At 37.0% G+C, this 27,746-nt stretch overlaps 13 non-coding genes across 13 annotated transcripts; all 13 read right to left on the reverse strand.

The window, feature by feature from the left end:
* Window positions 1–352: 352 nt before the first annotated feature.
* TRNAI-AAU (transfer RNA isoleucine (anticodon AAU)) lies at window positions 353–426 on the reverse strand. The gene has a single exon. It is a non-coding gene; the product is annotated as a tRNA-Ile (tRNA).
* A 1,586-nt stretch (window positions 427–2,012) lies between these two features.
* TRNAI-AAU (transfer RNA isoleucine (anticodon AAU)) lies at window positions 2,013–2,086 on the reverse strand. Its single transcript has one exon. It is a non-coding gene; the product is annotated as a tRNA-Ile (tRNA).
* A 1,587-nt stretch (window positions 2,087–3,673) lies between these two features.
* Window positions 3,674–3,747, reverse strand: TRNAI-AAU (transfer RNA isoleucine (anticodon AAU)). Its single transcript has one exon. It is a non-coding gene; the product is annotated as a tRNA-Ile (tRNA).
* Window positions 3,748–5,333: 1,586 nt separating this feature from the next.
* TRNAI-AAU (transfer RNA isoleucine (anticodon AAU)) lies at window positions 5,334–5,407 on the reverse strand. Its single transcript has one exon. It is a non-coding gene; the product is annotated as a tRNA-Ile (tRNA).
* A 1,587-nt stretch (window positions 5,408–6,994) lies between these two features.
* TRNAI-AAU (transfer RNA isoleucine (anticodon AAU)) lies at window positions 6,995–7,068 on the reverse strand. The gene has a single exon. It is a non-coding gene; the product is annotated as a tRNA-Ile (tRNA).
* A 1,586-nt stretch (window positions 7,069–8,654) lies between these two features.
* TRNAI-AAU (transfer RNA isoleucine (anticodon AAU)) lies at window positions 8,655–8,728 on the reverse strand. Its single transcript has one exon. It is a non-coding gene; the product is annotated as a tRNA-Ile (tRNA).
* A 1,587-nt stretch (window positions 8,729–10,315) lies between these two features.
* Window positions 10,316–10,389, reverse strand: TRNAI-AAU (transfer RNA isoleucine (anticodon AAU)). Its single transcript has one exon. It is a non-coding gene; the product is annotated as a tRNA-Ile (tRNA).
* Window positions 10,390–11,978: 1,589 nt separating this feature from the next.
* Window positions 11,979–12,052, reverse strand: TRNAI-AAU (transfer RNA isoleucine (anticodon AAU)). The gene has a single exon. It is a non-coding gene; the product is annotated as a tRNA-Ile (tRNA).
* A 1,584-nt stretch (window positions 12,053–13,636) lies between these two features.
* On the reverse strand, window positions 13,637–13,710 carry TRNAI-AAU (transfer RNA isoleucine (anticodon AAU)). Its single transcript has one exon. It is a non-coding gene; the product is annotated as a tRNA-Ile (tRNA).
* Window positions 13,711–15,296: 1,586 nt separating this feature from the next.
* TRNAI-AAU (transfer RNA isoleucine (anticodon AAU)) lies at window positions 15,297–15,370 on the reverse strand. The gene has a single exon. It is a non-coding gene; the product is annotated as a tRNA-Ile (tRNA).
* Window positions 15,371–16,957: 1,587 nt separating this feature from the next.
* Window positions 16,958–17,031, reverse strand: TRNAI-AAU (transfer RNA isoleucine (anticodon AAU)). Its single transcript has one exon. It is a non-coding gene; the product is annotated as a tRNA-Ile (tRNA).
* Window positions 17,032–18,617: 1,586 nt separating this feature from the next.
* Window positions 18,618–18,691, reverse strand: TRNAI-AAU (transfer RNA isoleucine (anticodon AAU)). Its single transcript has one exon. It is a non-coding gene; the product is annotated as a tRNA-Ile (tRNA).
* Window positions 18,692–20,284: 1,593 nt separating this feature from the next.
* On the reverse strand, window positions 20,285–20,358 carry TRNAI-AAU (transfer RNA isoleucine (anticodon AAU)). The gene has a single exon. It is a non-coding gene; the product is annotated as a tRNA-Ile (tRNA).
* Between the last annotated feature and the right edge of the window lie 7,388 nt (window positions 20,359–27,746).

Below are 27,746 nucleotides of genomic sequence, written 5' to 3' on the forward strand. Positions count from 1 at the left end.
TGCTCTGGTCTTTAGAAATTCTCCATTTTTTTTACTTCAGTGTGCACTAATGAGAGGGGAGCACATATCTTCTTCTTCTTCTAGTAACACCTAGTGCCCTCTATGTTTGAGCAGCAATATAATAACTAATTAATTTGCCCTTGCATATCTTAGTTATGCCATATTGCTTGATTTGAGACAAAAGTCACTGAGCCATGTAGAGAAAAATCTTCATCAGCCAAAGGATGACACTCCCACTGGCTTCTGATATGTATTTGAAGAGATTTTGTGATATATGTGTCTATGATGTTTTCAAGTATTCATGCACTCCACCGATGAGCTTATTCCATTCTTGTCCATCAAGAAAAGCAAATGGCCCATACGGGGATCGAACCCGTGACCTTGGCGTTATTAGCACCACGCTCTAACCAACTGAGCTAACCGGCCACAGATGTTACTGCAAGCAAACACAAAACTGGCAAATGTACCTCAAAGCACAGATCTGATTTTGTTTTTATAGCATTTCATTTTTCAAAAAAAAGCTTAAGCCATAGAGTCACTTGAAGCATGGGTATCATAAAAATGCTCCAGTTTCTTTCCACATTACAAAATAAAAATAAATATTAGATAGGATAATAACAAAGATTAAGGCATCTACTAATAGTATAAAAATAGACAATTTAGACAAGGAGTATATGCAAATCTAAGCAAAATCAATCTAAAAAATCTAATACACAATTTTTAATTGTAAATTTACAGATTGTTGAAAAAGATAATCCAGGATGTAATCCATTATGTATTAAATTTAGTATGTTTTACCAAGTTGTGTATGAATAACTTTTAACACAAAAAAATATATATTGGGGAAGTAGCTTAATGTGCCCATTGGAAATAAAGAATGCTAGCCCATTTTGGAATGCAAAGCTTAAGAAAATACAAACTTCAATCCATAGGAAAGCACTTTTTATTCAGTCTACACTCTGTAATCATACTATAGCTTAATTTACAAATTGTGATGTCATTATCAGACTTAACTCACAAGAGACTTTCATCCTTGGTCTATAAAAAAGGCAGTCCTCTGTTATAAAGCTTGAAACAATTGTAAGTGGCTGATATGCAAATATGGAAATACAAAAAAACTGTCAATTCAATGCTAGGATAACATAAGGGGTGATGCTCCAACTGAAATTGGTCCTAGGCATTTAGGTTTCTAGTATCTATCTTCTCCTTTAAAAAATAGGTTACTTTTTATATATTATCATTGGGTTTGGACAAATATTCTACATAATACCTATTGCATCCCTGAGCTTATTAGAAACTTGAAATAATATATATAAAGTATTGAATTTCTTTTCTTTGCATTTAAAAGATGAGCGCACTTCAGTAGATGCCATTGCTCAGGTGAGGGTTCCATGGTGTAATTGTTAGCACCCTTGACTTTGAATCTAGTAATCTGAATTCATATCTTGTGGGAGCTAACATTGTTTATTTTCCTATTGTTCAAAGCTCCATTTTCATTCAATGTATGAGTATTGCAAATCTTCATTTAAAATTCATATAAATTCCATCATCTTCAGTGGTGTCCTTTGTTTAAACTCATTTTTAAACTTATCAAATCAGAAGTATGTCAAATATTTGGAAATAAGAAAAGATGCAATAAGAATGCAGAGATCCATTACTTGTGCTTTGGTCTTTAGAAATTCTCCATTTTTTTACTTCAGTGTGCTCTAATGAGAGGGGAGCACATATCTTCTTCTTCTTCTAGTAACACCTAGTGCCCTCTATGTTTGAGCAGCAATATAATAACTAATTAATTTGCCCTTGCATATCTTAGTTATGCCATATTGCTTGATTTGAGACAAAAGTCACTGAGCCATGTAGAGAAAAATCTTCATCAGCCAAAGGATGACACTCCCACTGGATTCTGATATGTATTTGAAGAGATTTTGTGATATATGTGTCTATGATGTTTTCAAGTATTCATGCACTCCACCGATGAGCTTATTCCATTCTTGTCCATCAAGAAAAGCAAATGACCCATACGGGGATCAAACCCGTGACCTTGGCGTTATTAGCACCACGCTCTAACCAACTGAGCTAACCGGCCACAGATATTACTGCAAGCAACACAAAACTGGCAAATGTACCTCAAAGCACAGATCATATTTTGTTTTTATAGCATTTCATTTTTCAAAAAAAAGCTTAAGCCATAGAGTCACTTGAAGCATGGGTATCATAAAAATGCTCCAGTTTCTTTCCACATTACAAAATAAAAATAAATATAAGATAGGATAATAACAAAGATTAAGGCATCTAGTAATAGTATAAAAATAGACAATTTAGACAAGGAGTATATGCAAATCTAAGCAAAATCAATCTAAAAAATCTAATACACAATTTTTAATTGTAAATTTACAGATTGTTGAAAAAGATAATCCCAGGATGTAATCCATTATGTATTAAATTTAGTATGTTTTACCAAGTTGTGTATGAATAACTTTTAACACAAAAAAATATATATTGGGGAAGTAGCTTAATGTGCCCATTGGAAATAAAGAATGCTAGCCCATTTTGGAATGCACAGCTTAAGAAAATACAAACTTCAATCCATAGGAAAGCACTTTTTATTCAGTCTACACTCTGTAATCATACTATAGCTTAATTTACAAATTGTGATGTCATTATCAGACTTAACTCACAAGAGACTTTCATCCTTGGTCTATAAAAAAGGCAGTCCTCTGTTATAAAGCTTGAAACAATTGTAAGTGGCTGATATGCAAATATGGAAATACAGAAAAACTGTCAATTCAATGCTAGGATAACATAAGGGGTGATGCTCCAACTGAAATTGGTCCTAGGCATTTAGGTTTCTAGTATCTATCTTCTCCTTTAAAAAATAGGTTACTTTTTATATATTATCATTGGGTTTGGACAAATATTCTACATAATACCTATTGCATCCCTGAGCTTATTAGAAACTTGAAATAATATATATAAAGTATTGAATTTCTTTTCTTTGCATTTAAAAGATGAGCGCACTTCAGTAGATGCCATTGCTCAGGTGAGGGTTCCATGATGTAATTGTTAGCACCCTGGACTTGGAATCTAGTAATCTGAGTTCATATCTCGTGGGAGCTAACATTGTTTATTTTCCTTTTGTTCAAAGCTCCATTTTCATTCAATGTATGAGTATTGCAAATCTTCATTTACAATTCATATAAATTCCATCATCTTCAGTGGTGTCCTTTGTTTAAACTCATTTTTAAACTTATCAAATCAGAAGTATGTCAAATATTTGGAAATAAGAAAAGATGCAATAAGAATGCAGAGATCCATTACTTGTGCTCTGGTCTTTAGAAATTCTCCATTTTTTTTACTTCAGTGTGCACTAATGAGAGGGGAGCACATATCTTCTTCTTCTTCTAGTAACACCTAGTGCCCTCTATGTTTGAGCAGCAATATAATAACTAATTAATTTGCCCTTGCATATCTTAGTTATGCCATATTGCTTGATTTGAGACAAAAGTCACTGAGCCATGTAGAGAAAAATCTTCATCAGCCAAAGGATGACACTCCCACTGGCTTCTGATATGTATTTGAAGAGATTTTGTGATATATGTGTCTATGATGTTTTCAAGTATTCATGCACTCCACCGATGAGCTTATTCCATTCTTGTCCATCAAGAAAAGCAAATGGCCCATACGGGGATCGAACCCGTGATCTTGGCGTCATTAGCACCACGCTCTAACCAACCGAGCTAACCAGCCACAGATATCACTGCAAGCAACACAAAACTGGCAAATGTACCTCAAAGCACAGATCATATTTTGTTTTTATAGCATTTCATTTTTCAAAAAAAAGCTTAAGCCATAGAGTCACTTGAAGCATGGGTATCATAAAAATGCTCCAGTTTCTTTCCACATTACAAAATAAAAATAAATATTAGATAGGATAATAACAAAGATTAAGGCATCTACTAATAGTATAAAAATAGACAATTTAGACAAGGAGTATATGCAAATCTAAGCAAAATCAATCTAAAAAATCTAATACACAATTTTTAATTGTAAATTTACAGATTGTTGAAAAAGATAATCCAGGATGTAATCCATTATGTATTAAATTTAGTATGTTTTACCAAGTTGTGTATGAATAACTTTTAACACAAAAAAATATATATTGGGGAAGTAGCTTAATGTGCCCATTGGAAATAAAGAATGCTAGCCCATTTTGGAATGCAAAGCTTAAGAAAATACAAACTTCAATCCATAGGAAAGCACTTTTTATTCAGTCTACACTCTGTAATCATACTATAGCTTAATTTACAAATTGTGATGTCATTATCAGACTTAACTCACAAGAGACTTTCATCCTTGGTCTATAAAAAAGGCAGTCCTCTGTTATAAAGCTTGAAACAATTGTAAGTGGCTGATATGCAAATATGGAAATACAAAAAAACTGTCAATTCAATGCTAGGATAACATAAGGGGTGATGCTCCAACTGAAATTGGTCCTAGGCATTTAGGTTTCTAGTATCTATCTTCTCCTTTAAAAAATAGGTTACTTTTTATATATTATCATTGGGTTTGGACAAATATTCTACATAATACCTATTGCATCCCTGAGCTTATTAGAAACTTGAAATAATATATATAAAGTATTGAATTTCTTTTCTTTGCATTTAAAAGATGAGCGCACTTCAGTAGATGCCATTGCTCAGGTGAGGGTTCCATGGTGTAATTGTTAGCACCCTTGACTTTGAATCTAGTAATCTGAATTCATATCTTGTGGGAGCTAACATTGTTTATTTTCCTATTGTTCAAAGCTCCATTTTCATTCAATGTATGAGTATTGCAAATCTTCATTTAAAATTCATATAAATTCCATCATCTTCAGTGGTGTCCTTTGTTTAAACTCATTTTTAAACTTATCAAATCAGAAGTATGTCAAATATTTGGAAATAAGAAAAGATGCAATAAGAATGCAGAGATCCATTACTTGTGCTCTGGTCTTTAGAAATTCTCCATTTTTTTTACTTCAGTGTGCAATAATGAGAGGGGAGCACATATCTTCTTCTTCTTCTAGTAACACCTAGTGCCCTCTATGTTTGAGCAGCAATATAATAACTGATTAATTTGCCCTTGCATATCTTAGTTATGCCATATTGCTTGATTTGAGACAAAAGTCACTGAGCCATGTAGAGAAAAATCTTCATCAGCCAAAGGATGACACTCCCACTGGCTTCTGATATGTATTTGAAGAGATTTTGTGATATATGTGTCTATGATGTTTTCAAGTATTCATGCACTCCACCGATGAGCTTATTCCATTCTTGTCCATCAAGAAAAGCAAATGGCCCATACGGTGATCGAACCCGTGACCTTGGCGTTATTAGCACCACGCTCTAACCAACTGAGCTAACCGGCCACAGATGTTACTGCAAGCAAACACAAAACTGGCAAATGTACCTCAAAGCACAGATCTGATTTTGTTTTTATAGCATTTCATTTTTCAAAAAAAAGCTTAAGCCATAGAGTCACTTGAAGCATGGGTATCATAAAAATGCTCCAGTTTCTTTCCACATTACAAAATAAAAATAAATATTAGATAGGATAATAACAAAGATTAAGGCATCTACTAATAGTATAAAAATAGACAATTTAGACAAGGAGTATATGCAAATCTAAGCAAAATCAATCTAAAAAACCTAATACACAATTTTTAATTGTAAATTTACAAATTGTTGAAAAAGATAATCCAGGATGTAATCCATTATGTATTAAATTTAGTATGTTTTACCAAGTTGTGTATGAATAACTTTTAACACAAAAAAATATATATTGGGGAAGTAGCTTAATGTGCCCATTGGAAATAAAGAATGCTAGCCCATTTTGGAATGCAAAGCTTAAGAAAATACAAACTTCAATCCATAGGAAAGCACTTTTTATTCAGTCTACACTCTGTAATCATACTATAGCTTTATTTACAAATTGTGATGTCATTATCAGACTTAACTCACAAGAGACTTTCATCCTTGGTCTATAAAAAAAGGCAGTCCTCTGTTATAAAGCTTGAAACAATTGTAAGTGGCTGATATGCAAATATGGAAATACAGAAAAACTGTCAATTCAATGCTAGGATAACATAAGGGGTGATGCTCCAACTGAAATTGGTCCTAGGCATTTAGGTTTCTAGTATCTATCTTCTCCTTTAAAAAATAGGTTACTTTTTATATATTATCATTGGGTTTGGACAAATATTCTACATAATACCTATTGCATCCCTGAGCTTATTAGAAACTTGAAATAATATATATAAAGTATTGAATTTCTTTTCTTTGCATTTAAAAGATGAGCGCACTTCAGTAGATGCCATTGCTCAGGTGAGGGTTCCATGGTGTAATTGTTAGCACCCTGGACTTTGAATCTAGTAATCTGAGTTCATATCTCGTGGGAGCTAACATTGTTTATTTTCCTTTTGTTCAAAGCTCCATTTTCATTCAATGTATGAGTATTGCAAATCTTCATTTAAAATTCATATAAATTCCATCATCTTCAGTGGTGTCCTTTGTTTAAACTCATTTTTAAACTTATCAAATCAGAAGTATGTCAAATATTTGGAAATAAGAAAAGATGCAATAAGAATGCAGAGATCCATTACTTGTGCTCTGGTCTTTAGAAATTCTCCATTTTTTTACTTCAGTGTGCAATAATGAGAGGGGAGCACATATCTTCTTCTTCTTCTAGTAACACCTAGTGCCCTCTATGTTTGAGCAGCAATATAATAACTGATTAATTTGCCCTTGCATATCTTAGTTATGCCATATTGCTTGATTTGAGACAAAAGTCACTGAGCCATGTAGAGAAAAATCTTCATCAGCCAAAGGATGACACTCCCACTGGCTTCTGATATGTATTTGAAGAGATTTTGTGATATATGTGTCTATGATGTTTTCAAGTATTCATGCACTCCACCGATGAGCTTATTCCATTCTTGTCCATCAAGAAAAGCAAATGGCCCATACGGTGATCGAACCCGTGACCTTGGCGTTATTAGCACCACGCTCTAACCAACTGAGCTAACCAGCCACAGATATCACTGCAAGCAAACACAAAACTGGCAAATGTACCTCAAAGCACAGATCATGTTTTGTTTTTATAGCATTTCATTTTTCAAAAAAAAGCTTAAGCCATAGAGTCACTTGAAGCATGGGTATCATAAAAATGCTCCAGTTTCTTTCCACATTACAAAATAAAAATAAATATTAGATAGGATAATAACAAAGATTAAGGCATCTACTAATAGTATAAAAATAGACAATTTAGACAAGGAGTATATGCAAATCTAAGCAAAATCAATCTAAAAAATCTAATACACAATTTTTAATTGTAAATTTACAGATTGTTGAAAAAGATAATCCAGAATGTAATCCATTATGTATTAAATTTAGTATGTTTTACCAAGTTGTGTATGAATAACTTTTAACACAAAAAAATATATATTGGGGAAGTAGCTTAATGTGCCCATTGGAAATAAAGAATGCTAGCCCATTTTGGAATGCAAAGCTTAAGAAAATACAAACTTCAATCCATAGGAAAGCACTTTTTATTCAGTCCACACTCTGTAATCATACTATAGCTTAATTTACAAATTGTGATGTCATTATCAGACTTAACTCACAAGAGACTTTCATCCTTGGTCTATAAAAAAGGCAGTCCTCTGTTATAAAGCTTGAAACAATTGTAAGTGGCTGATATGCAAATATGGAAATACAGAAAAACTGTCAATTCAATGCTAGGATAACATAAGGGGTGATGCTCCAACTGAAATTGGTCCTAGGCATTTAGGTTTCTAGTATCTATCTTCTCCTTTAAAAAATAGGTTACTTTTTATATATTATCATTGGGTTTGGACAAATATTCTACATAATACCTATTGCATCCCTGAGCTTATTAGAAACTTGAAATAATATATATAAAGTATTGAATTTCTTTTCTTTGCATTTAAAAGATGAGCGCACTTCAGTAGATGCCATTGCTCAGGTGAGGGTTCCATGGTGTAATTGTTAGCACCCTTGACTTTGAATCTAGTAATCTGAATTCATATCTCGTGGGAGCTAACATTGTTTATTTTCCTATTGTTCAAAGCTCCATTTTCATTCAATGTATGAGTATTGCAAATCTTCATTTAAAATTCATATAAATTCCATCATCTTCAGTGGTGTCCTTTGTTTAAACTCATTTTTAAACTTATCAAATCAGAAGTATGTCAAATATTTGGAAATAAGAAAAGATGCAATAAGAATGCAGAGATCCATTACTTGTGCTTTGGTCTTTAGAAATTCTCCATTTTTTTACTTCAGTGTGCACTAATGAGAGGGGAGCACATATCTTCTTCTTCTTCTAGTAACACCTAGTGCCCTCTATGTTTGAGCAGCAATATAATAACTAATTAATTTGCCCTTGCATATCTTAGTTATGCCATATTGCTTGATTTGAGACAAAAGTCACTGAGCCATGTAGAGAAAAATCTTCATCAGCCAAAGGATGACACTCCCACTGGATTCTGATATGTATTTGAAGAGATTTTGTGATATATGTGTCTATGATGTTTTCAAGTATTCATGCACTCCACCGATGAGCTTATTCCATTCTTGTCCATCAAGAAAAGCAAATGGCCCATACGGGGATCGAACCCGTGACCTTGGCGTTATTAGCACCACGCTCTAACCAACTGAGCTAACCGGCCACAGATGTTACTGCAAGCAAACACAAAACTGGCAAATGTACCTCAAAGCACAGATCTGATTTTGTTTTTATAGCATTTCATTTTTCAAAAAAAAGCTTAAGCCATAGAGTCACTTGAAGCATGGGTATCATAAAAATGCTCCAGTTTCTTTCCACATTACAAAATAAAAATAAATATTAGATAGGATAATAACAAAGATTAAGGCATCTACTAATAGTATAAAAATAGACAATTTAGACAAGGAGTATATGCAAATCTAAGCAAAATCAATCTAAAAAACCTAATACACAATTTTTAATTGTAAATTTACAAATTGTTGAAAAAGATAATCCAGGATGTAATCCATTATGTATTAAATTTAGTATGTTTTACCAAGTTGTGTATGAATAACTTTTAACACAAAAAAATATATATTGGGGAAGTAGCTTAATGTGCCCATTGGAAATAAAGAATGCTAGCCCATTTTGGAATGCAAAGCTTAAGAAAATACAAACTTCAATCCATAGGAAAGCACTTTTTATTCAGTCTACACTCTGTAATCATACTATAGCTTAATTTACAAATTGTGATGTCATTATCAGACTTAACTCACAAGAGACTTTCATCCTTGGTCTATAAAAAAAGGCAGTCCTCTGTTATAAAGCTTGAAACAATTGTAAGTGGCTGATATGCAAATATGGAAATACAGAAAAACTGTCAATTCAATGCTAGGATAACATAAGGGGTGATGCTCCAACTGAAATTGGTCCTAGGCATTTAGGTTTCTAGTATCTATCTTCTCCTTTAAAAAATAGGTTACTTTTTATATATTATCATTGGGTTTGGACAAATATTCTACATAATACCTATTGCATCCCTGAGCTTATTAGAAACTTGAAATAATATATATAAAGTATTGAATTTCTTTTCTTTGCATTTAAAAGATGAGCGCACTTCAGTAGATGCCATTGCTCAGGTGAGGGTTCCATGGTGTAATTGTTAGCACCCTGGACTTTGAATCTAGTAATCTGAGTTCATATCTCGTGGGAGCTAACATTGTTTATTTTCCTTTTGTTCAAAGCTCCATTTTCATTCAATGTATGAGTATTGCAAATCTTCATTTAAAATTCATATAAATTCCATCATCTTCAGTGGTGTCCTTTGTTTAAACTCATTTTTAAACTTATCAAATCAGAAGTATGTCAAATATTTGGAAATAAGAAAAGATGCAATAAGAATGCAGAGATCCATTACTTGTGCTCTGGTCTTTAGAAATTCTCCATTTTTTTACTTCAGTGTGCAATAATGAGAGGGGAGCACATATCTTCTTCTTCTTCTAGTAACACCTAGTGCCCTCTATGTTTGAGCAGCAATATAATAACTGATTAATTTGCCCTTGCATATCTTAGTTATGCCATATTGCTTGATTTGAGACAAAAGTCACTGAGCCATGTAGAGAAAAATCTTCATCAGCCAAAGGATGACACTCCCACTGGCTTCTGATATGTATTTGAAGAGATTTTGTGATATATGTGTCTATGATGTTTTCAAGTATTCATGCACTCCACCGATGAGCTTATTCCATTCTTGTCCATCAAGAAAAGCAAATGGCCCATACGGTGATCGAACCCGTGACCTTGGCGTTATTAGCACCACGCTCTAACCAACTGAGCTAACCAGCCACAGATATCACTGCAAGCAAACACAAAACTGGCAAATGTACCTCAAAGCACAGATCATGTTTTGTTTTTATAGCATTTCATTTTTCAAAAAAAAGCTTAAGCCATAGAGTCACTTGAAGCATGGGTATCATAAAAATGCTCCAGTTTCTTTCCACATTACAAAATAAAAATAAATATTAGATAGGATAATAACAAAGATTAAGGCATCTACTAATAGTATAAAAATAGACAATTTAGACAAGGAGTATATGCAAATCTAAGCAAAATCAATCTAAAAAATCTAATACACAATTTTTAATTGTAAATTTACAGATTGTTGAAAAAGATAATCCAGGATGTAATCCATTATGTATTAAATTTAGTATGTTTTACCAAGTTGTGTATGAATAACTTTTAACACAAAAAAATATATATTGGGGAAGTAGCTTAATGTGCCCATTGGAAATAAAGAATGCTAGCCCATTTTGGAATGCAAAGCTTAAGAAAATACAAACTTCAATCCATAGGAAAGCACTTTTTATTCAGTCTACACTCTGTAATCATACTATAGCTTAATTTACAAATTGTGATGTCATTATCAGACTTAACTCACAAGAGACTTTCATCCTTGGTCTATAAAAAAGGCAGTCCTCTGTTATAAAGCTTGAAACAATTGTAAGTGGCTGATATGCAAATATGGAAATACAGAAAAACTGTCAATTCAATGCTAGGATAACATAAGGGGTGATGCTCCAACTGAAATTGGTCCTAGGCATTTAGGTTTCTAGTATCTATCTTCTCCTTTAAAAAATAGGTTACTTTTTATATATTATCATTGGGTTTGGACAAATATTCTACATAATACCTATTGCATCCCTGAGCTTATTAGAAACTTGAAATAATATATATAAAGTATTGAATTTCTTTTCTTTGCATTTAAAAGATGAGCGCACTTCAGTAGATGCCATTGCTCAGGTGAGGGTTCCATGGTGTAATTGTTAGCACCCTTGACTTTGAATCTAGTAATCTGAATTCATATCTCGTGGGAGCTAACATTGTTTATTTTCCTATTGTTCAAAGCTCCATTTTCATTCAATGTATGAGTATTGCAAATCTTCATTTAAAATTCATATAAATTCCATCATCTTCAGTGGTGTCCTTTGTTTAAACTCATTTTTAAACTTATCAAATCAGAAGTATGTCAAATATTTGGAAATAAGAAAAGATGCAATAAGAATGCAGAGATCCATTACTTGTGCTTTGGTCTTTAGAAATTCTCCATTTTTTTACTTCAGTGTGCACTAATGAGAGGGGAGCACATATCTTCTTCTTCTTCTTCTAGTAACACCTAGTGCCCTCTATGTTTGAGCAGCAATATAATAACTAATTAATTTGCCCTTGCATATCTTAGTTATGCCATATTGCTTGATTTGAGACAAAAGTCACTGAGCCATGTAGAGAAAAATCTTCATCAGCCAAAGGATGACACTCCCACTGGATTCTGATATGTATTTGAAGAGATTTTGTGATATATGTGTCTATGATGTTTTCAAGTATTCATGCACTCCACCGATGAGCTTATTCCATTCTTGTCCATCAAGAAAAGCAAATGACCCATACGGGGATCAAACCCGTGACCTTGGCGTTATTAGCACCACGCTCTAACCAACTGAGCTAACCGGCCACAGATATTACTGCAAGCAACACAAAACTGGCAAATGTACCTCAAAGCACAGATCATATTTTGTTTTTATAGCATTTCATTTTTCAAAAAAAAGCTTAAGCCATAGAGTCACTTGAAGCATGGGTATCATAAAAATGCTCCAGTTTCTTTCCACATTACAAAATAAAAATAAATATAAGATAGGATAATAACAAAGATTAAGGCATCTAGTAATAGTATAAAAATAGACAATTTAGACAAGGAGTATATGCAAATCTAAGCAAAATCAATCTAAAAAATCTAATACACAATTTTTAATTGTAAATTTACAGATTGTTGAAAAAGATAATCCCAGGATGTAATCCATTATGTATTAAATTTAGTATGTTTTACCAAGTTGTGTATGAATAACTTTTAACACAAAAAAATATATATTGGGGAAGTAGCTTAATGTGCCCATTGGAAATAAAGAATGCTAGCCCATTTTGGAATGCACAGCTTAAGAAAATACAAACTTCAATCCATAGGAAAGCACTTTTTATTCAGTCTACACTCTGTAATCATACTATAGCTTAATTTACAAATTGTGATGTCATTATCAGACTTAACTCACAAGAGACTTTCATCCTTGGTCTATAAAAAAGGCAGTCCTCTGTTATAAAGCTTGAAACAATTGTAAGTGGCTGATATGCAAATATGGAAATACAGAAAAACTGTCAATTCAATGCTAGGATAACATAAGGGGTGATGCTCCAACTGAAATTGGTCCTAGGCATTTAGGTTTCTAGTATCTATCTTCTCCTTTAAAAAATAGGTTACTTTTTATATATTATCATTGGGTTTGGACAAATATTCTACATAATACCTATTGCATCCCTGAGCTTATTAGAAACTTGAAATAATATATATAAAGTATTGAATTTCTTTTCTTTGCATTTAAAAGATGAGCGCACTTCAGTAGATGCCATTGCTCAGGTGAGGGTTCCATGGTGTAATTGTTAGCACCTTGGACTTTGAATCTAGTAATCTGAGTTCATATCTCGTGGGAGCTAACATTGTTTATTTTCCTTTTGTTCAAAGCTCCATTTTCATTCAATGTATGAGTATTGCAAATCTTCATTTACAATTCATATAAATTCCATCATCTTCAGTGGTGTCCTTTGTTTAAACTCATTTTTAAACTTATCAAATCAGAAGTATGTCAAATATTTGGAAATAAGAAAAGATGCAATAAGAATGCAGAGATCCATTACTTGTGCTCTGGTCTTTAGAAATTCTCCATTTTTTTTACTTCAGTGTGCACTAATGAGAGGGGAGCACATATCTTCTTCTTCTAGTAACACCTAGTGCCCTCTATGTTTGAGCAGCAATATAATAACTAATTAATTTGCCCTTGCATATCTTAGTTATGCCATATTGCTTGATTTGAGACAAAAGTCACTGAGCCATGTAGAGAAAAATCTTCATCAGCCAAAGGATGACACTCCCACTGGCTTCTGATATGTATTTGAAGAGATTTTGTGATATATGTGTCTATGATGTTTTCAAGTATTCATGCACTCCACCGATGAGCTTATTCCATTCTTGTCCATCAAGAAAAGCAAATGGCCCATACGGGGATCGAACCCGTGACCTTGGCGTTATTAGCACCACGCTCTAACCAACTGAGCTAACCGGCCACAGATGTTACTGCAAGCAAACACAAAACTGGCAAATGTACCTCAAAGCACAGATCTGATTTTGTTTTTATAGCATTTCATTTTTCAAAAAAAAGCTTAAGCCATAGAGTCACTTGAAGCATGGGTATCATAAAAATGCTCCAGTTTCTTTCCACATTACAAAATAAAAATAAATATTAGATAGGATAATAACAAAGATTAAGGCATCTACTAATAGTATAAAAATAGACAATTTAGACAAGGAGTATATGCAAATCTAAGCAAAATCAATCTAAAAAATCTAATACACAATTTTTAATTGTAAATTTACAGATTGTTGAAAAAGATAATCCAGGATGTAATCCATTATGTATTAAATTTAGTATGTTTTACCAAGTTGTGTATGAATAACTTTTAACACAAAAAAATATATATTGGGGAAGTAGCTTAATGTGCCCATTGGAAATAAAGAATGCTAGCCCATTTTGGAATGCAAAGCTTAAGAAAATACAAACTTCAATCCATAGGAAAGCACTTTTTATTCAGTCTACACTCTGTAATCATACTATAGCTTAATTTACAAATTGTGATGTCATTATCAGACTTAACTCACAAGAGACTTTCATCCTTGGTCTATAAAAAAGGCAGTCCTCTGTTATAAAGCTTGAAACAATTGTAAGTGGCTGATATGCAAATATGGAAATACAAAAAAACTGTCAATTCAATGCTAGGATAACATAAGGGGTGATGCTCCAACTGAAATTGGTCCTAGGCATTTAGGTTTCTAGTATCTATCTTCTCCTTTAAAAAATAGGTTACTTTTTATATATTATCATTGGGTTTGGACAAATATTCTACATAATACCTATTGCATCCCTGAGCTTATTAGAAACTTGAAATAATATATATAAAGTATTGAATTTCTTTTCTTTGCATTTAAAAGATGAGCGCACTTCAGTAGATGCCATTGCTCAGGTGAGGGTTCCATGGTGTAATTGTTAGCACCCTTGACTTTGAATCTAGTAATCTGAATTCATATCTTGTGGGAGCTAACATTGTTTATTTTCCTATTGTTCAAAGCTCCATTTTCATTCAATGTATGAGTATTGCAAATCTTCATTTAAAATTCATATAAATTCCATCATCTTCAGTGGTGTCCTTTGTTTAAACTCATTTTTAAACTTATCAAATCAGAAGTATGTCAAATATTTGGAAATAAGAAAAGATGAAATAAGAATGCAGAGATCCATTACTTGTGCTTTGGTCTTTAGAAATTCTCCATTTTTTTACTTCAGTGTGCTCTAATGAGAGGGGAGCACATATCTTCTTCTTCTTCTAGTAACACCTAGTGCCCTCTATGTTTGAGCAGCAATATAATAACTAATTAATTTGCCCTTGCATATCTTAGTTATGCCATATTGCTTGATTTGAGACAAAAGTCACTGAGCCATGTAGAGAAAAATCTTCATCAGCCAAAGGATGACACTCCCACTGGATTCTGATATGTATTTGAAGAGATTTTGTGATATATGTGTCTATGATGTTTTCAAGTATTCATGCACTCCACCGATGAGCTTATTCCATTCTTGTCCATCAAGAAAAGCAAATGACCCATACGGGGATCAAACCCGTGACCTTGGCGTTATTAGCACCACGCTCTAACCAACTGAGCTAACCGGCCACAGATATTACTGCAAGCAACACAAAACTGGCAAATGTACCTCAAAGCACAGATCATATTTTGTTTTTATAGCATTTCATTTTTAAAAAAAAAGCTTAAGCCATAGAGTCACTTGAAGCATGGGTATCATAAAAATGCTCCAGTTTCTTTCCACATTACAAAATAAAAATAAATATAAGATAGGATAATAACAAAGATTAAGGCATCTAGTAATAGTATAAAAATAGACAATTTAGACAAGGAGTATATGCAAATCTAAGCAAAATCAATCTAAAAAATCTAATACACAATTTTTAATTGTAAATTTACAGATTGTTGAAAAAGATAATCCCAGGATGTAATCCATTATGTATTAAATTTAGTATGTTTTACCAAGTTGTGTATGAATAACTTTTAACACAAAAAAATATATATTGGGGAAGTAGCTTAATGTGCCCATTGGAAATAAAGAATGCTAGCCCATTTTGGAATGCACAGCTTAAGAAAATACAAACTTCAATCCATAGGAAAGCACTTTTTATTCAGTCTACACTCTGTAATCATACTATAGCTTAATTTACAAATTGTGATGTCATTATCAGACTTAACTCACAAGAGACTTTCATCCTTGGTCTATAAAAAAGGCAGTCCTCTGTTATAAAGCTTGAAACAATTGTAAGTGGCTGATATGCAAATATGGAAATACAGAAAAACTGTCAATTCAATGCTAGGATAACATAAGGGGTGATGCTCCAACTGAAATTGGTCCTAGGCATTTAGGTTTCTAGTATCTATCTTCTCCTTTAAAAAATAGGTTACTTTTTATATATTATCATTGGGTTTGGACAAATATTCTACATAATACCTATTGCATCCCTGAGCTTATTAGAAACTTGAAATAATATATATAAAGTATTGAATTTCTTTTCTTTGCATTTAAAAGATGAGCGCACTTCAGTAGATGCCATTGCTCAGGTGAGGGTTCCATGATGTAATTGTTAGCACCCTGGACTTGGAATCTAGTAATCTGAGTTCATATCTCGTGGGAGCTAACATTGTTTATTTTCCTTTTGTTCAAAGCTCCATTTTCATTCAATGTATGAGTATTGCAAATCTTCATTTACAATTCATATAAATTCCATCATCTTCAGTGGTGTCCTTTGTTTAAACTCATTTTTAAACTTATCAAATCAGAAGTATGTCAAATATTTGGAAATAAGAAAAGATGCAATAAGAATGCAGAGATCCATTACTTGTGCTCTGGTCTTTAGAAATTCTCCATTTTTTTTACTTCAGTGTGCACTAATGAGAGGGGAGCACATATCTTCTTCTTCTTCTAGTAACACCTAGTGCCCTCTATGTTTGAGCAGCAATATAATAACTAATTAATTTGCCCTTGCATATCTTAGTTATGCCATATTGCTTGATTTGAGACAAAAGTCACTGAGCCATGTAGAGAAAAATCTTCATCAGCCAAAGGATGACACTCCCACTGGCTTCTGATATGTATTTGAAGAGATTTTGTGATATATGTGTCTATGATGTTTTCAAGTATTCATGCACTCCACCGATGATCTTATTCCATTCTTGTCCATCAAGAAAAGCAAATGGCCCATACGGTGATCGAACCCGTGACCTTGGCGTTATTAGCACCACGCTCTAACCAACTGAGCTAACCAGCCACAGATATCACTGCAAGCAAACACAAAACTGGCAAATGTACCTCAAAGCACAGATCATGTTTTGTTTTTATAGCATTTCATTTTTCAAAAAAAAGCTTAAGCCATAGAGTCACTTGAAGCATGGGTATCATAAAAATGCTCCAGTTTCTTTCCACATTACAAAATAAAAATAAATATTAGATAGGATAATAACAAAGATTAAGGCATCTACTAATAGTATAAAAATAGACAATTTAGACAAGGAGTATATGCAAATCTAAGCAAAATCAATCTAAAAAATCTAATACACAATTTTTAATTGTAAATTTACAGATTGTTGAAAAAGATAATCCAGGATGTAATCCATTATGTATTAAATTTAGTATGTTTTACCAAGTTGTGTATGAATAACTTTTAACACAAAAAAATATATATTGGGGAAGTAGCTTAATGTGCCCATTGGAAATAAAGAATGCTAGCCCATTTTGGAATGCAAAGCTTAAGAAAATACAAACTTCAATCCATAGGAAAGCACTTTTTATTCAGTCTACACTCTGTAATCATACTATAGCTTAATTTACAAATTGTGATGTCATTATCAGACTTAACTCACAAGAGACTTTCATCCTTGGTCTATAAAAAAGGCAGTCCTCTGTTATAAAGCTTGAAACAATTGTAAGTGGCTGATATGCAAATATGGAAATACAAAAAAACTGTCAATTCAATGCTAGGATAACATAAGGGGTGATGCTCCAACTGAAATTGGTCCTAGGCATTTAGGTTTCTAGTATCTATCTTCTCCTTTAAAAAATAGGTTACTTTTTATATATTATCATTGGGTTTGGACAAATATTCTACATAATACCTATTGCATCCCTGAGCTTATTAGAAACTTGAAATAATATATATAAAGTATTGAATTTCTTTTCTTTGCATTTAAAAGATGAGCGCACTTCAGTAGATGCCATTGCTCAGGTGAGGGTTCCATGGTGTAATTGTTAGCACCCTTGACTTTGAATCTAGTAATCTGAATTCATATCTTGTGGGAGCTAACATTGTTTATTTTCCTATTGTTCAAAGCTCCATTTTCATTCAATGTATGAGTATTGCAAATCTTCATTTAAAATTCATATAAATTCCATCATCTTCAGTGGTGTCCTTTGTTTAAACTCATTTTTAAACTTATCAAATCAGAAGTATGTCAAATATTTGGAAATAAGAAAAGATGCAATAAGAATGCAGAGATCCATTACTTGTGCTTTGGTCTTTAGAAATTCTCCATTTTTTTACTTCAGTGTGCTCTAATGAGAGGGGAGCACATATCTTCTTCTTCTTCTAGTAACACCTAGTGCCCTCTATGTTTGAGCAGCAATATAATAACTAATTAATTTGCCCTTGCATATCTTAGTTATGCCATATTGCTTGATTTGAGACAAAAGTCACTGAGCCATGTAGAGAAAAATCTTCATCAGCCAAAGGATGACACTCCCACTGGCTTCTGATATGTATTTGAAGAGATTTTGTGATATATGTGTCTATGATGTTTTCAAGTATTCATGCACTCCACCGATGAGCTTATTCCATTCTTGTCCATCAAGAAAAGCAAATGACCCATACGGGGATCAAACCCGTGACCTTGGCATTATTAGCACCACGCTCTAACCAACTGAGCTAACCGGCCACAGATATTACTGCAAGCAACACAAAACTGGCAAATGTACCTCAAAGCACAGATCATATTTTGTTTTTATAGCATTTCATTTTTCAAAAAAAAGCTTAAGCCATAGAGTCACTTGAAGCATGGGTATCATAAAAATGCTCCAGTTTCTTTCCACATTACAAAATAAAAATAAATATAAGATAGGATAATAACAAAGATTAAGGCATCTAGTAATAGTATAAAAATAGACAATTTAGACAAGGAGTATATGCAAATCTAAGCAAAATCAATCTAAAAAATCTAATACACAATTTTTAATTGTAAATTTACAGATTGTTGAAAAAGATAATCCCAGTATGTAATCCATTATGTATTAAATTTAGTATGTTTTACCAAGTTGTGTATGAATAACTTTTAACACAAAAAAATATATATTGGGGAAGTAGCTTAATGTGCCCATTGGAAATAAAGAATGCTAGCCCATTTTGGAATGCAAAGCTTAAGAAAATACAAACTTCAATCCATAGGAAAGCACTTTTTATTCAGTCTACACTCTGTAATCATACTATAGCTTAATTTACAAATTGTGATGTCATTATCAGACTTAACTCACAAGAGACTTTCATCCTTGGTCTATAAAAAAGGCAGTCCTCTGTTATAAAGCTTGAAACAATTGTAAGTGGCTGATATGCAAATATGGAAATACAGAAAAACTGTCAATTCAATGCTAGGATAACATAAGGGGTGATGCTCCAACTGAAATTGGTCCTAGGCATTTAGGTTTCTAGTATCTATCTTCTCCTTTAAAAAATAGGTTACTTTTTATATATTATCATTGGGTTTGGACAAATATTCTACATAATACCTATTGCATCCCTGAGCTTATTAGAAACTTGAAATAATATATATAAAGTATTGAATTTCTTTTCTTTGCATTTAAAAGATGAGCGCACTTCAGTAGATGCCATTGCTCAGGTGAGGGTTCCATGATGTAATTGTTAGCACCCTGGACTTGGAATCTAGTAATCTGAGTTCATATCTCGTGGGAGCTAACATTGTTTATTTTCCTTTTGTTCAAAGCTCCATTTTCATTCAATGTATGAGTATTGCAAATCTTCATTTACAATTCATATAAATTCCATCATCTTCAGTGGTGTCCTTTGTTTAAACTCATTTTTAAACTTATCAAATCAGAAGTATGTCAAATATTTGGAAATAAGAAAAGATGCAATAAGAATGCAGAGATCCATTACTTGTGCTCTGGTCTTTAGAAATTCTCCATTTTTTTTACTTCAGTGTGCACTAATGAGAGGGGAGCACATATCTTCTTCTTCTTCTTCTTCTAGTAACACCTAGTGCCCTCTATGTTTGAGCAGCAATATAATAACTAATTAATTTGCCCTTGCATATCTTAGTTATGCCATATTGCTTGATTTGAGACAAAAGTCACTGAGCCATGTAGAGAAAAATCTTCATCAGCCAAAGGATGACACTCCCACTGGCTTCTGATATGTATTTGAAGAGATTTTATGATATATGTGTCTATGATGTTTTCAAGTATTCATGCACTCCACCGATGAGCTTATTCCATTCTTGTCCATCAAGAAAAGCAAATGGCCCATACGGGGATCGAACCCGTGATCTTGGCGTTATTAGCACCACGCTCTAACCAACCAAGCTAACCAGCCACAGATATCACTGCAAGCAACACAAAACTGGCAAATGTACCTCAAAGCACAGATCATATTTTGTTTTTATAGCATTTCATTTTTCAAAAAAAAGCTTAAGCCATAGAGTCACTTGAAGCATGGGTATCATAAAAATGCTCCAGTTTCTTTCCACATTACAAAATAAAAATAAATATTAGATAGGATAATAACAAAGATTAAGGCATCTACTAATAGTATAAAAATAGACAATTTAGACAAGGAGTATATGCAAATCTAAGCAAAATCAATCTAAAAAATCTAATACACAATTTTTAATTGTAAATTTACAGATTGTTGAAAAAGATAATCCAGGATGTAATCCATTATGTATTAAATTTAGTATGTTTTACCAAGTTGTGTATGAATAACTTTTTTTTTTTTTTTTTCTTTTTTTTTCCATCAATAGTATTTATTGTGCAGGAAAAGAAATATCACATTTATGGGGTACAAAACAAAAACAGAGGGGATTATAACACGGTACATTGCACTGATGGGGTATGAGAGAAGCTTATTAGGTAGAGGGGGGGGGGGAAGAGAAGGTGGAGAGGGGGGAGAGGGGGGGGGGGGAGCGTCCAGACTTAGGGAAGAGGGTAATTCAACAGCAGTGAGCATGCGGGGGACGACATGTACATAATCGACATATTCAGCAACACAAAATAACATTGAAGTCAATGGTATCCTTTAGCATATAGAAAAGAGGAAAATGCCCCGAAACCTTCGAGAGAGCGGGAATGGGGTTAGCGTAGTTGTTTCTAGGAGGGGTTAGGATGATCCGTTGAGCTACAGGGGGAGAGGGTATCTGTGGATGACTTATGCAAGTAGTGAGAGCCTTCTTTCGAGGACACGAAGAGGAGCCATGGGGACCAACTGGATTTGTGGGGGGGTGGACTAGAGGATGGGGGGTTAAATTCTGTTTCCATGAGGAAGTGATGGTTTATCTTCTGGATCGCCTTAAGCAGGGTGGGGGGTGATGGCTGTTTCCACAGCTGAGCCAGATTGGCCCGAGCGGCTATTAAAATGTGACCTAGAACGTATCTATCAGGAGGAGGAACTGAGGGAGGGAATATATGGAACAATGCAATAGTCGGGTCAGGTGTAATATTGATGGAAAGGACCTTATTTATCAAGTCGAATATTTCTGACCAGTAGCTGGCGATTACAGGGCATTTCCAGAAGATATGGAAGATGTGGCCTATCGAGCCGCACTGTCTCCAACATTTATTACTTTGGGAAGGCCAGAATTTATGAAGTCGGTCAGGGGTCAGGTACATTCTATTAATTAGTTTTATTTGCATTTCCGTATGGTTTAAACATTTGGACATGGAATACGAGGATAGGAAAGTAAGTCGCCAGTCGTTTGGGGTCAGGGTCTTCCCTAGGTCTTGTTCCCATTTCATGTGCGCATTGGATTTGGAGAGAGAAGGGGATATGAGAAGTTTGTACCAGTATGTGATGTCCCCTTTAGTTGTAGTTAGGGCGAGGCGAGAGAAGAGTGTGGATGAGGTCGCGTGTAGGGTTAAGAAGGAAGGGGGAATTGATCTCCACCAATGGGCGATTTGCATATAGTGAAAGTACTCTGAGGCTGGTAAAGTAAAACGAGACCTAAGATCTGAGAAGGAAGACAAAACTAAACCATCTAGTAGGTCAGCTAGTAGAAGGATGCCTGCTTGTTTCCATTTGGATAAGTTAAGGTGAGGAATCATCAGTGCTAATGAGGAAATGGAGATCTGCGGGATATTGGAGATAAGGGAGGGGAAGGAGGTGGACAGTTTGTCCCAGGAGCGAAGTGTAGCTTGAGTGGATGGAAGGAGATTTATCGAGATAGGACGGAGCGGTTTAGGGATACGGAAAAGGTCGGCTAATGGGATTGATTTAGCTCGTGCTTGTTCTAGCTCAACCCAATTCAATTGGGGGTGGATCTTGAAGTAATGCTTAGTGGAGGCCAAGAGAGAGGCTTCGTGGTACAGGGAAATGTTGGGAAGATTGAGTCCACCAAATTCTCTTGGCAAAACCATTCTAGATAGGGCCATTAGGGGGGGTTTTGAGGCCCAGACGTACCGAGACATGACTTTGGTGCAGGCTTGGAGTGTCTTTTTTGGGAAAGGATATGGGATTGTGCGGAATAGATACATTAACTTGGGGAGCAGGGACATTTTAAATGCTGCCATACGTCCTAGCCAGGAGACCTCATAGGTTGCCCAGGATTTTGTAAGGATGTCCAGCGTCTCAACTAGGGGAGAGAGGTTGGCAGTAAAAATATCAGTAGAGGAGACAGGGATGTGGATACCGAGATATTTTAAAGTGGATTTCCTCCAGTTATAAGGGTAAGAGATTTGAAGTGTTGGCAGGGACTGGGTTAGATTGAAGGGGAGGGCGTCCGTCTTGGTCGTGTTAAGTTTATAATAAGATGCTAGGCTGTAGGCGTCCAGGGTAGAGTGGATGAGGGGTAGGGTTGTAGAGGGGTTGGAGATGAAGAGGAGAACGTCGTCAGCAAATAGGCTCAGTTTGTGAGAGGATGTTCCCCTCTGTAGAGCCGGGATGTGTGGGTTATCGCGTATTGAAATTGCAAGGGGTTCGATTGAAAGGACAAATATTAGAGGGGAAAGGGGGCAACCTTGTCTAGTGCCGTTGGTAATGCCGAAAGGTTCAGATAGGAAGCCTCCATTGAACACCCGGGCTGAAGGAGAGCTGTAGAGCGCCAAAATAGAGGTTAGGATACGGTCTCTGAAACCAAAACTGCGAAGAGCTTCCTGCATGTATTTCCAATTCAATCTGTCAAAGGCCTTCTCCGCATCTAAGGACAACAAGAGAAGGCCCTGATCTCCATCTAAGGAGTCTATTAAGTTAAAAACTCTTCGCGTGTTGTCAGATGCCTGTCTTCCTGGTACGAAGCCAGTTTGGTCCGGGTGTATCAATAGTGGGAGGTAGTTGTTAATTCGTGTCGCTATAATTTTGGCGTATAGTTTAATGTCGCAATTTAGTAATGCGATGGGTCGGTAGTTATGAACAAAGGCGGGGTCCTTTCCGGGTTTTGGGATAGTGACGATACGGGCTTCAAGAAGTTCAGCGGGGAGTGAGCCAAGGTCTGAAAATGTATTGAAGAGGGCTGTCATGAGGGAAGAGAGGTCGTCGTGGAAGGAAGAGTAAAAGTCAGAGATAAAACCGTCTGGGCCGGGGGCCTTGTTTCTGGGAGAGGATTTAATAGCTGCTGAGACTTCCTCCTCTGTCCAAGGGGCATTAAGCGTAGATAATTGTTCGTGGGTGAGTGCAGGGAAAGATAGATTATCTAGGAAAGAGGAAATAGAAAGGGGAGTAGGTTGAGGAGTAGAGGGGTCGGACTCCAGATTATAAAGTTTAGCATAGTATTGAGCAAATTGGTTAGTTATGTCTTTAGGGTTCAGTATTTTTTGTTTGGAGGGGGAATGGATACATTTAATCCTGTTCCTAGCTTGCTGTGCTCGTAATTTGCGGGCCAGCATTTTTCCAGCTTTATTGCCAAGGAGGTAAAATTTGTGGCGTAATTTATTCAGGGCCACTTGGGTGCGGGCGAGTAGAAGTTTTTGGAGTTGACCTCGAATAGTAGAAATTTCATTTTTAAGAGTTTTAGAGGGTTGGGCTAAATTACGAGATTCGAGGGCTAGTAATTCCGATTCTAGTTTCGCTTGCTTTAGTCGGGCCTGTTTTTTAAGTGTAGCACCGGCTTGGATGGCAGCTCCTCGGATAACCGCCTTGAGGGCACACCAGTGGTTGATGGGGGAGGTGTCTTGAGGGGAGTTAGTGGCAAGATAAGAGTCAACAGAGTCAGAGATAATTTTTCTTGATACAGGGTTATTCAGCAGGTATGGGTATAATCTCCACTGATGGGGAGGGTTGTGATGATCATGCAGTTTCCATTTCCAGAGGATTGGGGCGTGATCCGACCAGGTAATTGGCAAAATATCTACTTCCCCAGTCCTCTGGAGGGACCATTTGTCGCAGAGAATTAGGTCTATTCTGGAGTATGTATTATGGACCAGGGAGTGAAATGTGTAGCCTCTTCCCGAGGGATTGGAGACTCTCCAGATATCGTAGAGGTCGAATTCTGCGAGCAGATTACGGAACGCTAAGGAAGGGCCTGAGAGAGTGGGAGGAGTAGATTGGGAGAGATGGCGGGATTTATCCAATTTAGGGTCTAGGACTAGGTTAAAGTCCCCAAGAACCACTAAGGAGCCCTTTGTCGAGTTGCGTATGGTGAGGAATAGTTTACGTAGGAATGTGATTTGGTTGGAGTTGGGTGCATACAGGGATACTAGTGTAACGGGTCTATTGTCCAGGAGGCCGGTAAGGATAAGGTATCTACCGCTTTTATCTGAGATTTGGGTATGCAGGGTAAAGGAGACATTTTTATTAAATAGGATAGCCACTCCATTTCTTTTAAACGGACCGTTAGCGTAGTATCCCACGGGGAAGTTATTATTCTTAAAGAGGGGGGGGTTATTAGAAGAGAAGTGGGTTTCTTGTAATGCCACCACGTCTGCTCTTTGTTGGTGAAAGAATGATAGGGCCAGTCTGCGTTTGTTAGGCGAGTTCAGACCCTTGACGTTAAGAGATATAAGGTTCAACATTGGGACCGGAAACAAGGAGTGATAGGCTCGGGACTATAGGGAATCTGTTTGGAGGGCATATGTCTGGTACCAAGATATAGCAATGATGTGGGATATGTGTAAAGTTTGGAGCTCAGGGAGCAGGGGGGAGTGGGGGAACGGCAAGAGGAGGGACAGCAACTGGGGAATAGGAGGTGAAAAACAAGAAAGAAAAAAGGTCCGGTATATTGGACCTGCATGACTACTGCAGGGAGTGGGAGGAAAGGGTCGGGGGTTAGCAGTAGTGCAGAAAGTGGTGGAGGCGGGCCGGAGAGGCTTGCACCGCCACTCTAAAACATCTATAAAACGAGGGTGATAACACACATATAAACGTAATAATCCTCACTAATCAGCGGATATAAACGGCAGGGGTCAAACAGGTAATTAACATGAACGTAGAAGAAATCAGAACTTAGACCCATATCGTAGCCGTCATCGAGATAATTGGTGAGAGAGTTAACCTGTATCTAGCAGGGTAGAAAAGAAAACAAGTAGACAGGCAAATAATGGCATTAAATTGTTGATAACCTAGGTAGAGAAGATGCCTTTCCCTCCCATGAATGGAGGGAGGGGGGTCTACATTCTCCCCGAGCCGGAGAAGCCGGCTAGGGGAGGATGAGGGGACCTGTTGTATCGGTCCAGGGAGTTAATCGGTCGCCCAGTCTTGGCGGACAGCAGAGGCTCGGGACGAGGTAGGCGGCTTCTGGATAGAAATGTCCCAGTCCAGTAGTAATTTCACCCCCGCATCCAGTGAGGAGATGATATAGGTCGAATCCTCGTGGGTGATTATCAGTTTGACTGGGAAACCCCAGCGGTAGTGGATGTCGTGTGACCTTAGGGCAAGGGTGATAGGAGTGAAGGCCCGTCTCTTTGCTATGGTGACTGCAGAAAAGTCTTGAAATATTTGGAGGCCTCCTAAGATGTCGGAGTTCTTGGATTCTCTGGCTGCCCTCATGATACGTTCCTTAATTGGGAAGAAGTGGATCCGGAGGAGAGTATCCTTAGGGAGGTCGGATGAGACGGTGCGTGGTCTGGGCAGTCTGTGAATACGGTCGATCAAAAGTTCTGAAGCTGCCGCATTTGGAAGGAGTTTTTTGAATAAAGCTGTAGCGTAAGACTCCAGTTCGGAGTTGGATACTGAGTCTGGGATGCCTCTGATCTTGACGTTGTTCCGACGTGATCTGTCCTCCATATCTGCCATCTTGGACTTAAATTGGTCCAGATCTTGCTGTTGGCGATCATGGGATGCGAGTAGATCGTTGTGGGAGGCGACCAATTCCTCCATCTTGCGTTCTATGTGGTCTGTGCGATCCCCGAGTGCCACCAGTTCGGTCTTGACCTCCCGGACCGCTGAAGTAAGGTCCTTAGAGAGTTCCGACTTAAAGGCGGATAGGATCTGACAAAGGGCTCTCACCGTCAGAGGGGCGTCTGATTCACAATCTACTCCTGACCCTGAAAGGGCGGAGGACAGGGCACCAGAGCTCATATGGTCTGATACGGGGGGGGGAGAGGAGGTGATTTGTAGGGGGGAGATTTGGGGGGGTTTCTGAGTGGGAAAGGATATCTTGGGCGGGATTATATCCTTGGCTTTTTTAGGGGCCATTCTGTAGCCCGGGACAAATGAGGGGGGTACGGGAGGGAGGAGATCTGGACCGGGACCGAACAACAGGTACTAAAGAAACAGGAAAACTCAGTCACGATAAAATCACATATGTGTAATTCAGGCAAACATGAGTGGCGGTGGGCTACTTCAGGAGCTCCTACATTCCGAAGGGATTGGGGGTGTCGGGCACTTAGGTCCTAGAGCCGTCAGATGTGAATATAGAGTAGAGATGGAGTGAGGAGATTTGCTCCTAAATCGGAGAGTCAGGTTGTACCGCTGCAGCGGGGAGTTCTTGGACGGTGGATTGTAGGTAATATATCCTCACAGATTTATGTGATCCAGGAGGGGACACAGGAGTATATGTTTCGCCTGGGTTAACTTCGTGGGTAGCGTCAGTTAGCGGATTGCTGGGACAGGTGAGGCGGTTCTGGTAGGCTTAGGATATGACCCGTCTGGTAGCGGGCAGGCTTCTACTTAGGCCCAATGGACCGCAGGTACCAGGAGAAGCGGGTAGGAATGGGGAGCGGCAGCTGTGCGGCGGGCCGATGGTCGCCTCAGAGGCCTATGCCGAAGTGTCACAGAGGGAGAGGATCAGAGCACCCGGAGGGCGCAGGGCCGGAGGCCAAGGGCCGCGTAGACGGCTGGGCAGGAGGGCCGTGACGTTTGGCTCCCGTTGTGTGGGTCCCGGATATCGGGGCACCCAGGTGTTTGTACAGGAAAGTAGTGGGTAGGGTGGAGAGGCGAGCAGGGTGGATTGCCCTAGGCCGCAGCCCGTCTGGGCTCTCACCTGTCTTTAAGATGGCCGCCGGCGCCGGGAGGGTCTGGATGGGCTGCCCGGGTGGACTGTCTTTCCGGGTGCAGCAGCAGCTTATCCTCGATCGTGTGGTGGGTAGCGGGGGAGCCGCAGGCAGGGAGGATCGCAGGTGAGCACAGGAGGGAAGGAGGAGGCTCTCCAGGTCTTGTAAGCGTCTCGTCCCGCTACCGGAGCTCGGGGGCCAGCCGGCCCGAAACTCGAGGCCCCGGCTTGTGGTGCAGGAGAAGGCCGCTGGCGGCGGCCAGCGGGAACGGTCTCCGGACGCCGGTTCTTTCTGCAGGGCTCTGACCTCAGTAGTATGTAGGTCCTCTGGGGAGAGATATAGACA

Source organism: Pseudophryne corroboree, chromosome 11, assembly GCF_028390025.1.
Source record: "Pseudophryne corroboree isolate aPseCor3 chromosome 11, aPseCor3.hap2, whole genome shotgun sequence".
In the NCBI taxonomy this organism is placed as follows: Eukaryota; Metazoa; Chordata; class Amphibia; order Anura; family Myobatrachidae; genus Pseudophryne; species Pseudophryne corroboree.